Source organism: Meles meles, chromosome 3 (assembly GCF_922984935.1).
Source record: "Meles meles chromosome 3, mMelMel3.1 paternal haplotype, whole genome shotgun sequence".
NCBI classification, from domain to species: Eukaryota; Metazoa; Chordata; class Mammalia; order Carnivora; family Mustelidae; genus Meles; species Meles meles.
In genome coordinates this window covers 56,727,500-56,739,337 of record NC_060068.1, presented here as the reverse complement: position 1 = coordinate 56,739,337, position 11,838 = coordinate 56,727,500, and positions in this window count along the sequence as shown.

The following is an 11,838-nucleotide window of genomic DNA, read 5'->3' as shown; positions in this document are numbered from 1 at the left end:
CTTCATTTCTCACACCATTATACTCCCTACTATCCTTTCTTTCTCTAGTTTACAGTTGAAATTTTTGAGAGAATATTCTATATTGGCTGTCACAATGCTTACACACCACTTACAAGCAAACTTTCACTTTTACTTCGTTTCCAAACATACTGTAACTGGGGAATCCAAAGATATCTTAAGGGCATTTTCTTGTTGAACTCTACTTATCTACTTATCATTTATTACCACTGTCCTCTTGATTCTACTTAAGCTTTTGCTATTCACTCTTTTTTTTTTTTTTCAAAGATTTTATTCATTTACCTGACAGACAGAGATCACAAGCAGGCAGAGAGGCAGGCAGAGAGAGAGAGGGGGAAGCAGGCTCCCTGCTGAGCAGAGAGCCCGATGTGGGACTTGATCCCAGGACCCTGAGATCATGACCTGAACCGAAGGCAGTGGCTTAACCCACTGAGCCACCCAGGTGCCCCTTGCTATTCACTCTTATCTGAGAAAGAAAATTACTGGAATTAATGGGAGACTAGATATTACAAAGGATATAGGAGATTCGAAGCTATAAGAACTCTCCAAAATGGGGGGGGGGGGATAAAAAGTACAAATAGACCTGTGGGACAACTTCGAATAGACTAATATAGGTGTAATTAACTTTCCTAAAAAAGCGTGGGAAACAGAGTATTTAAGTGTCACCAAAAATGTTCCTAATTTGATGAAAATTATTAACTCATAGATTCTAGGAGCTAAGTAAACTGCAAACATATACACATGAATTTCAACTTCTGCATATTTGTGGATGACTGCCAATTGGGAAGACATGCTTTTATTTTTTAAATATTTTAGAAGATTTATTTAAAAAAATTTTTTTTGAGGGTGCCTGGGTGGCTCAGTGGTTTAAGCCTCTGCCTTCGGCTCGGGTCATGATCCCACTGGGATCGAGTCCCGCATCGGGCTCTCCGCTTGGCGGGGAGCCTGCTTCCTCCTCTCTCTCTCTCTCTCTCTGCTTGCCTCTCTGCCTACTTGTGATCTCTCTCTGTCGAATAAATAAATAAAATCTTAAAAAAATATATTAAAAAAATTTTTTTTGAAGAGTTTATTTATTTATTTGACAGAGATCACAAGTAGGCAGAGAGGCAGGAAAAGAGAGAGAGGGAAGCAGGCTCCCCGCTGAGCAGAGAGCCTGATGCGGGGCTTGATCCCGGGACCCCAGAACCATGACCTGAGCCCAAGGCAGAGGCTTTAACCCACTGCACCCTATTTATTTATTTATTTATTTCCCATTTTATTTATTTTTTTTCAGCATAACAGTATTCATTGTTTTTGCACAACACCCAGTGCTCCATGCAAAACGTGCCCTCTCTATTACCCACCACCTGTTCCCCCAACCTCCCACCCCTGACCCTTCAAAACCCTCAGTATTTATTTATTTTAAAAAGAGAGATGGTCTGGGAAGGGCAGAGGGACTGTGAAAGAAAGAACTCAAGCTCAATCTGCCCTGGGCACCAGTGGGAGGCAGGCTTGATCTCACCACCCTGAGATCAGGACCCGAGCTGAAACCAGGAGCCCCAGGCCCAAACCACAGCGCCACCCTGGTGCCCTGGGAAGAAAGGCTTTTCGATCAATTTGTTTTTTATTTAATGGTCAACCTATTAGACATCTTTACCTGGATGCCCCGTATTTTAAAAACAACATGGCTACTCATTTGCCTGTTTGTTTGTGAACCGGCATTTATTGAGATGCTGATAAGTTCCAGACAGGGCAACGGGGATCAGAGTTGCAAAAACTGAAAAGAACGCTTCCCGAGGACCTCTTAGGTATCTACGCAAGACAGACAAGGTATTTAAGATGCAATGGGTCAAATTCCATAATGGTGATGACTAAAAGGTTAAAAGTACCACAGATCAAGGCATAACTCAATCGGACTGAGAGAATCAGCCAAATGGACTATTATTTCAATTAAAGGCTGAAAGTTGCCCATTAACTATTGTATTCAGAAGGTCCTTGGCGAGAGCTCTGCCTCCGGCTTTGCGAGTGCAGCGTCTTGCTACCCTGGCTGCTCCAGCCACCAGAGGGCGCCCTTTCCCCAACCGGAAATCCGTCTGCTCCACACGGAGGCCCACTTACTGCCGGTCGTGGGACTCTTGGAGTGTGGTCGAGGTCCCTGGCCCCAGGTGGGTTGGGGGAGAAAGGCGAAGGCTGCATGGAGGTACTTTAAGGGAAGGGTACCTGGGAACACAATCTAGGGGCTAGGACTGAGTTAAAGGATGGCCCCGGGAAATGTGGGGAGGAGGCTGAGGTGCGGGTAGGAGGATCCGGGCTCCCTGGGGCTCGAGGTGGGGTGGGGGTGGGGAGGGTTGAGGGCTTGTGGAGGCGGTGGTCTTGGCCTGAGGATATTTAGGCTACGAGAGAGGCGAGGAGGTCCTGAGAGTATAGAAGTGAAAGGAGGAGGCTTCTGTCTGGAGAGACGCCGCCAATAGCTGGGAAGAGCCCCGCCCGAGTCCAGAGGGTGTGGGGGAGTGGGCGAGAGAGGAAATCTGTTAAAAAAGAGATCATTTGTCACTTAGTTAAAACGTATTCATTAAAGTAGTAGCGACATAAGTCAGATTACAGTTGGATGAATAGAAAATAGGATATAAAGAAATGGGAACAGGAAAGACAAATTACTTTTTTTCTCCGTGTGTAGCTGTGTAGGAAGATTGGAATGGGACAGTCACCGAATCGGAAAGTAGGGAGGACGCGTAAGGGGAGAACCATTATTTTGCGTAAACATGTTGGGATGGAAAGTGGTAGTGCTCACCAATATCTGACTTCCCTGCTTCCTTGCAACACCATTGCCTTACCTTTAGTGCGGGCATATGACTGACTTCTGATCAGAGAAGTTTGGGCAGAAATTATGTTCAGCACTACCAGATAAGACATCTAAAATTTCATATGGGCTCTTCTATATTCTTTATAAAATTAAAAGAATTCTTGTTTTCTCATGTGGATGCAGGTGATCCAGAAGACTTGGTGAAATTGTGGAGCCCAGAGGGAAAAAGCTTTGGTCTCTTAACCACAGTGCGGAAGCTTATCTTCTGACACGGTACTGTGACATGACTATCTTTAAATTTAATTTCTATTTCTTTAAGCCTGTGGATATTTGCTTTGCAGTATTTCAGGTTGCAACAGTTTTTAAAACCAGAGCGTCTAAACTCTTTGAAGGATTTTAATAATTCCTTAACATGTTTTATTGGGATGTCTGAATATATTCTTTTATTTACTTGTGATTTATTGCCTCTGGTTCCCCCAGTCCCCAGAGTTAACATTTGTGCAGTTGGGTGCAGAGAGATGAGCCAAACCCCGTGCACTGCCCCCATCAGAAGTCACTCCTCTCCCTCCCCTTCCCTTCACTGCCACCCCAGCTGCTGTTTCTGCACCTGCTGCTGTGGATCTGTACTCAGGTCCTGGCCAGCTTATTCTCTCAGAGTCCCACGAGTCCTGGAGAGGGCTAGGCAGGCACATGTTGCTTTGACAGCCTCTCCTGTGCTAGTTGCTGCCAGGTGTATCTTTTTTTGCTCAGAGACAAGGTCTATAGTTACAAAGGATCTCACTTAGAAAAGTAAGCCCTGAGATAAAAGTTTGTAACAATTTCAAGAAGGCAACAGCAGAGCATTAAACCAAGTGTGGAGTTCCCTTTTGGGCGTGGAACCTTGTACAGCTGAGCAGATTGCCTGGCAACTGAGCCGTTGAAATTCCGAACGTGGTGCAGGTGTAGGTGCTGTTTGATCCAGAGGTTTATAATGCAGGATTTCATTCTATTTTTCTCTGTAGTTTTTCCGACTTTTCACTCTGAGTTATTTTCTATATTGGTTTCATTCTTTGACTAGCTTCCTGCCTGGAAGACAAATGGTCATAGGAGTTCCGGGTCTTTTATGAGTAGTCCTAAGCAAAATTGTATTTTTGTTCTATATATCTCATTCCATGTGTTGAGATTCTCGCCAGTTAAATAGGCATGGGTTACATGGCATGTGCTTAGGGGTAGGCTACCTGCTTGGCTTAGTGTAGATTATATGCTTCACCACTGTTGTAAGGTTTCCTGGAACCAGTGGCTCCCAGCAGGATAACTAAGGACTTTTGGAAAGTAGGAATTGGTACTGTGGAAGAAATCAGAAATGTCCACCACAGAACATTTCTTGAGTTAATGATTGACAGATTGGAATACTTTATATCCGGAGAGGATTTGTAAATATGCTTCTTGTTTCTAAAGTCTTAACTGAAATTGTAACTAGTATCATATAAGCTGCTCTCTAGATAAATATCACATGACAGTTGTTAAAAAATTGTGATGAGAAACAGATGTCTACCTAGGGATATTGAAAAGAAGCACTGGGTACAGAACATGCTTAGTGTTTTTCCAGCACTGCTGGAGAAAGATGTCTCAAGGCTTCAGATGACCAGTACTAGTTATATTCTAGATTTATGTCTCTCTGAAGATTTAAAGAATAAAATACTCGCCTGATGTAAATATCCTTGAAGCAATGGCAACATTTTCTATAATTGTTCTGTGGTTAATGGGCAGATTTATATAATTTGGTTTGCTTAATGAAACTGCACAGTGGGAGAAAGTGGTATATATAAATTAATAGTAACTACTAATAAATTATCAATATAGCTTAAAATAAGCCTTTTAAGAGAGTTCTGATGTGTTACATCTCCCAAAAAACTGAATGTCATTCAGGAATTGAAAAACCAAAGAAAAAGAACAAAATTTAAAACAAGTAAACAAAAATATCTTGATGATGTTCTCAACTGGTATAACTGAGGATCTGATCCCTGGTAATGTCATACATTTCTTTGTTCAGTAATTGATTAATTAATATAATGCATTGGGCACTCTGGTGTTCTCAGATTTGTGCTGAGATGCAAAGATAAGGCTAATCTGATAGAGTGGACCTTTGGTCATTAGGCCCAAATTCTTGTTTTCTCATGATCTTCACAATAAATCCTAGCCATTGTCCCTGATTCCTATGCTTCACTACCAGATTGCAAAAATTCTATTATATAAATTTAGCTGTAATTATATATACTTGTTGATTTCTTCTGGGGAGTCATACTAAAATATGTACTTTTATAACATGTTACTATGTTATTTCTCTATCTAGAACTTATATATTAAATAGGAAAAATAGGCATGGAATGAAGAAAAATTTAATGTATTTGTTTGGATTATTACATAATGCAGCATATAATTTGATTAATTTCAAAGGCATTTATTTTTTACTATGATAGCCACTGAATTTCACTTTTGGGGGCTCTGTTATTTTTTACAAAGTAGATTGTTAGATTATAATTCCCTTCCCCAAGTCATTTTTGGTTTGGGTTTTCAATTAGCAAGACAAGCAATTACTACTGTTGAATCTGGCAGCTAGCCACTGTTTTTAATTGAAATGGTATTTTGCAAAATAAAGACCATGAAGTTATTCAAGGAAGTGGTGTTGATGTGTTAACAGGAGTGAAGTATAAGGAATGGTGATTATATATTTTTAACATGCTAAAATTTTTCCAAATTAACAGTTGGTAAAATTGTTATGAATGTTGCAGCAAATTCATCTACTTCTTGGAGAAACTTGAATAATATGGGGGCACTTGCAAAGATGCTTTTGTCAAAGAGACAAACCGATCATAACAACATCACAGGAAAGCAGGGACTTAGTTTAAATAGAAATAGCATGGCTTCAGAGTTAGACTGGTCTGGATGATCCCATATTGTCCATCATTTAGGTGAATGATCATAATTAAATACTGTAAACACTATGAAGCTTCAGTTCTCTCACCTCTAGAAACTGGACACAGATTTTTACATTACAGATTTTAAATGAGATAATATCTTGGAAAACACATATTCCTGTGTCTGGCATGTAGGTTTTCAATAAATGGTACATGCTGTTTTTGTGTTTGATTATTGGGGGCATATTGATAGAAATGTATAGAAAAACTGATAACTTGTATGAAGAAGTTTTACATTCTACTGGTAGTCTATTAATATATATCAGTATTCAAATCTCATAGTATACTTACCTCAGTTTAATTTAGCATCTCCTTCTGCTCAGTTTTTTTTTTTCCTTGCTTAATTTGTTTTGAGCTCATCTAGAATGAGCCTAAAGTCAGATTAAAATCCTGCCAAGCCTATGAAGCCTATGCTGTCCTCTGAAGTTTATAAATAAAGGTTATATTGCTTTCTGTAAAAACTATAGACCACACGCAAAAAAGAATGATTGCGAAGTTAATTAATTATTAATTAATTAATTCATTTTTTTCCCCCAACAAATTTTTGTCTTGTGACTATTATAAGTCAGGAATGATTTGGGGCGCTGGAAGTTTTAATCTAGTTAGTTGAATGGTTTTCAGCCCTGGTCTCATATTAGAATCATGTGGGAACATTTATAACATTCAAGTGCCTGGGCTCTATACCCAGAGATTCTGATTTAACTAATTTGTGTGAAGCTCAAATGTGTTTTAAAATCTCCCCATGGCAATTGTAGTATGTAGCTGTGCTTCGAGAACCACATATTTAAAATAGTGGATCTCAATCTTGTGAACAATTGTAATCGCCAAGGTAGTTTTAGAAAAATACTAATGTCTGGGTACAATTATTCCTTGTGTGAGAGTCTGCAGTGTATGTAATGGAGGTCTAGGTCCTTGGATTTCCCACAAGAAGATTTACGTAGGGATCTGTGTTGGAATATAGACAGCAGGAAGGAAAGCAGCAAATACAAAGTTTATTAAAGCAAATGTACACTCTCAAGGTGGGATGGGGGCAGGTTTCAGGAGGTGGAACTGGCCTCTGGCTTGTTTTGGTTATTACTGGGTCTCCCGGGGCTCGGAGGAGCTGTGAAGTATAGTGGGGTGGTTTCTAATGGAGGCTGTTTCCAATCATTTGGGGGACGACTCCCACATGTTGGGAGAGGGAGTTTTTTACTCTATAAGGTTTGTACCTGAACTGTCATGGCAGCCTTTCTCCATCCTGACAGGAGCTGTGCTGGGAATGCAGCTGCATTATAATGAGTCTTGGGGTTACCCTGGAGCAGAGGTGGAAGAAAAGAGCTCATGCTCCACACCTGTGGCTCTGGATCTATCAGCCCTAAAGTCTTGGAAGCCACAAGATCAGAATATTGTGTCCCTGGGCTTTTAATGTGTAGCTTATTCATCATGGTGCTTGCCTCTAGCTCTTGTTTATATCCTTCCCCTTCAAGGACTTAGGACTCTGCCTTGGGCTTTCCTTCCTCTGCTTCTGTCTAGCTTCTACTTAACACCATCTTGGAGAATTTGATGTAATTGGCAATTTTAATATGCCAACAAATTTGAGAGGCACTAATTCTGGAAAAGATTAATAGAGGTTATAAATGTATTGAGTATAAAGTTACTGACATTGGGCGTATCTAGTTTGGATATCAGGGAAGACTGTTCTGAAACAGTGGCTGTTGAACTGAGAACTGAATCATGGGTAGACAGCAGGCATTGATGATGTGAACCTAGAAATGGGGGGTGGTTCTTCAAGGAGAATGTGCTTAGAGGTCGTGAGAATGTGGAGAACAGCAAGGCATGAAGAGCAGGGAAAAAACTAGCATGAATTGTGGCAGGCAAGCTTGGTCACTGGGTTTGATCATGAAAGAGTTATATATCAGTTATCAATTTATCAATTAGCAATTATCAATTTTGATAAAGTTTTTCTACCCACAGTTTGGCTAGTGAGTTAGGAGGAAGAAAAATGGTTGCAGATCCATTGGGAAGCTCTTATGATATTCCAAGAGAGAGAGAATCATGAATTAGTATAATGTGGTGATAAAGAAGGATGGAAAGGTGAATGGATTTCAGAGAAGGAAGCGTTAGGATCTGCTAATTGATGAATTGGGGGCAGAGAGAAGAAGAGGAAAAAGTCAAGGATTCCCCACAAGTTTCTGGATTGTGTAATTAAGTGGCACATAATGCCATTTAAAGGGAAACTATTGAGTAAAAACGTGTTTGAAAGGAAAGATCACGCATTGATTTAATTGACTAACATTTGAACCATAGTATTATAAATAAGAACAGGTACATAAAAAGAGGCAAAAAAAAAAAAAAAAAAGGAAAAGGAAAGCCTATACATAATTAGGGTTAGGTTTAAAATCTGAAATCTCAAAGTAAAAAATATTAAAAAAATCAAAGTAAAGATATTTGTTGAAGTTTCTCTAATTCCTTGTGAAATGACTAAGGTTTCTTCTGAAAGGGAGAACAAAACAAGTGGGGGATACTCTAGTCTCCGATTTTTGCTTGCATTTCGTTTTTTTTTCTTTTGGTCATATTAAATAGATATGAATATACATTAGCAAGCTAAATTGATCTATTCTTTAAATAGGTGGACAGTATTTATATGTATGTAGTACTTTGAAATCCAGTTAATGTACTTTTTATTATTGTTCATTCCTGGGAGTTCCTTTTTCTTTTCCATCATTTTCCCTACTCATTTTCACATTTTGTCTTATCTTTTTAAGTTATAATTGACAAAATTGTAAGACATTTAAAATGTAGAATGTGATGATTTGATATAGGTATACATTGGAAAAGGATTTCCTTCCATTGAGTTCATTGATATATCTATCACCTCATATGAGGTGACTTTGTTTTTGTTTGGTGAGGACATTTAAGTTCCACTCTCTTAGGAAATTTCAATTCTATAATACAGTGTTATCAACAATAGTCATCATATTAAACATTAGATCCTCAGACTATCTTCACATTTTGAATCAGTAACATTCATCGCCTAAGGCATATTTGTTATAGAACAAAGAAAACATTGCTCAGATTTGATTAGAAAATCAGAGATTTTTACACTCGTAGTATATCAGTGATAACAAATGTACTGATTTATAAATTACTCAAATTATTCTACAGATCAATTTTAAAGCAGAAGATCATAAGGGAAGGGAGAAAAAAATAAAAGAAGATGAAATTGTAGAGGCAGATAAACCATAAGAGACTCTTAATCATAGGAAAAAAACTGTAGGTTGCTGGAGGCATGGGGGTGGGGGATGGAGTAACTGGGTGATGGACATTAAGGAGGGCACATGATGTAAGGAGCACTGTGTGTTATGTAAGACTGGTGATGAATCACTGAGCTGTACCTCTGAAACTAATAATATATTATATGTTAATTCAAATAATAAATAAATAAATAAACATTTAAAAAGATAGTGGAAAAAATAAAGATCAGGGATTGAACCTTATGAACTTTTAGCATAGGATTTTTCAAACCAACAGACAGTAAAGTGCGTGTAGGATGCTCATGTAAGAGCAGTTGTCCTGGGCTTGGGAGATCAATTTCTAGGAAATCAAGAGACGAGAATCAAGAGTATACTCTGGTGTTTGCCTGGGGAAGACATTTTGCCACATCGCTATCTCTTAGAGTCACAATTCTTTGGAAGAGAAGGGTAGGGTGGTGATAGAACTACTCAGGTAGATTTGGGAGAATCCCCAAGCCAGACTTTTTTTTACCTTATTTCTCAAGGTAGAGCCCAATCCTATTAATGAGGCCTTGTACCAAGATGAATCTAAGCTGATGGACTTGAAGAAAGCTTCACAGAGAACCATATGCTTCAGTATGGCTTTAGGAAAGAAACTATAGCACCTGAATGTCCATGAAAGAGATGTCGTAGTACTGGGATAGAGGAGCGTAGTTACCATAAGAAACTAGATTTGGGGATGACAATGGACAGCAGCAACAGTTAGTCAGCAACACTAACCAGTATCAACCAGAGGTTGTTGTGGCATGTCTTATTTTAAGTTATTATTAATTTAATTAATGTAATATAATTGAATAATTATTTATTGAGATATATTGAGATATATATTGAGATATATAAGCATAGAATTACACTGATCTAAAGCACATCGCTCAATGAATCTTACATGTGTCTATCTCTGTTAATGACTGCTGTGGTCATTACCTTTCTTCTACTCCAGAATATTCCCCATGACCCTTATAATCAGTAATCTACCCCTCTTAAATAATTACTGTTTTATTATCTTTCATCAGCAGATAGTTTTGTCAGTTCTTGAAATTCATGTAACTAGAATTACACAGCAAGTTCTCTTTTGTGACAGGCTTCTTTTCCTCAGAATAATATTTTGAGATGTGCCCATGTTTTGATGCGTACTCACTGTATGCATCTTCTCAATTTCTGTGTAGTATTTAATTCTATAAATATACTACAATTTATTGTTTTTATTCTCCTTTTGATGGACATTTTGATTATTTGCTGTATTCATGCCCTTGTATAATACCCTTTCCTAGAGTGTGAGCTGGAACTAGTGATTTGTTTCTGATGACTAGAATATGGCATATGTGACATGATGCCACTTCTATTAGGTTAAGTTACAAATGACTGATACTTCTGTCTTTTTGGCATTCTCTGTTTATTGCCTTATTGTTTTGTGTGCACTGATGAAGCAAGCTGCGCTTTGAAGATCTGGGGTAGCCTGTGACCCACAGTTAGCAAGAACTAAGGGTTTCAGTCCAGTAGACAATTAGGAACTGAAAACCACTGCCTTCTGTGTTTGGAAGCAGATGAGTCTGTAGATGATACCAGAGCCATGGTTGACATCTTGATTGTAACCTTGTAGGAGACCTGGAAACAGAGGGCCCACCTTAGCTGTGCTCACATTTTGGACACATAGAAACTGTGACATAATGAATATGCATTGTTTTAAGCCTGTAAGCTTTGGGGATAATTTGTTATTCAATAAGAGATAGCTGGTTGAATTGGGTATATTGTTTTATAACTGTCAAGTTGGTTGATACTGTTGTTCAGATTCTTACTGAAACAGGTAAACAGCTGGAACAATTACATGAAAATAGGTTTTGTTAAGACTTTGGACATCAGACAGTCATATACAGTGATATTTGAGAGAAGAGAAACTAATAAGGTAAAGTTGTGATTGCCCAGTTTAGTGCCTTAAAAAGAGTTTTCAGGCAACATTGCAAGGAAGGGAGATTTACATGGAGTCCAGAAGACTCCCTTATTTGAGGAGCCAGAGCAAACATTTAGGAAGGACAGGAAAGCTTAAGTTCTCAGAGCTGAATATCCACAAGGAGAAAGGAACAAAGAGAGACAACTCTGGAATCTTCGTTGGTTTCCCCTCTGTGTTCAGTGGATGCATTAACAAATGCATGTGGTAAAACTATATTAAGTCAGGGATAGAACAATCACCGTTCATTGGGCACTGATTAGAGTAACCAGGTCTTGCCTCTTCACAATAATTAGCTTTAGAGAAATACTGCTTTGGGTTCACATAACGAACGTACAAGTATTTTAACTACGTTCTAGAACAAAGCCCGAGTATATTTATAGAAATTACATTATATATATTAATGGATATACAGGTGTGTGTGTGCATGTGTGTGTGTGTATATTAGCCAAAATCTAATGAGGTAGAATTCACAATATACTTCATCTAATGAAACATTTTGGAGCACGCAAAAAAGAACCAGGGATGTATGATTTTGAGGAGGAAAATAAATCAGTCTAAACCTACCTAGGTGTTAGAAATAGCATACAAGGACTAAAGCAGTTATTATAACTCTGTTCCATAAAATAAAAAAGCAAAGGGAAGTTGGACATTTTATGTAGAGACATGAGTTAAAAAATACATCAACTAAACACTGGATGAGGTTAATGGCATATTCGATATGGAAGGAAAAAAAAAATGTTACTGAACTTGAAGACATAGTAGTAAAAACCATCCAAAATGAACGCAGTGGAAAAAGGGGGAAAAAAGGAACTGAGGCCAGGAGACCTGGCGGACTACAAGTGGTATAATATATGTATATTG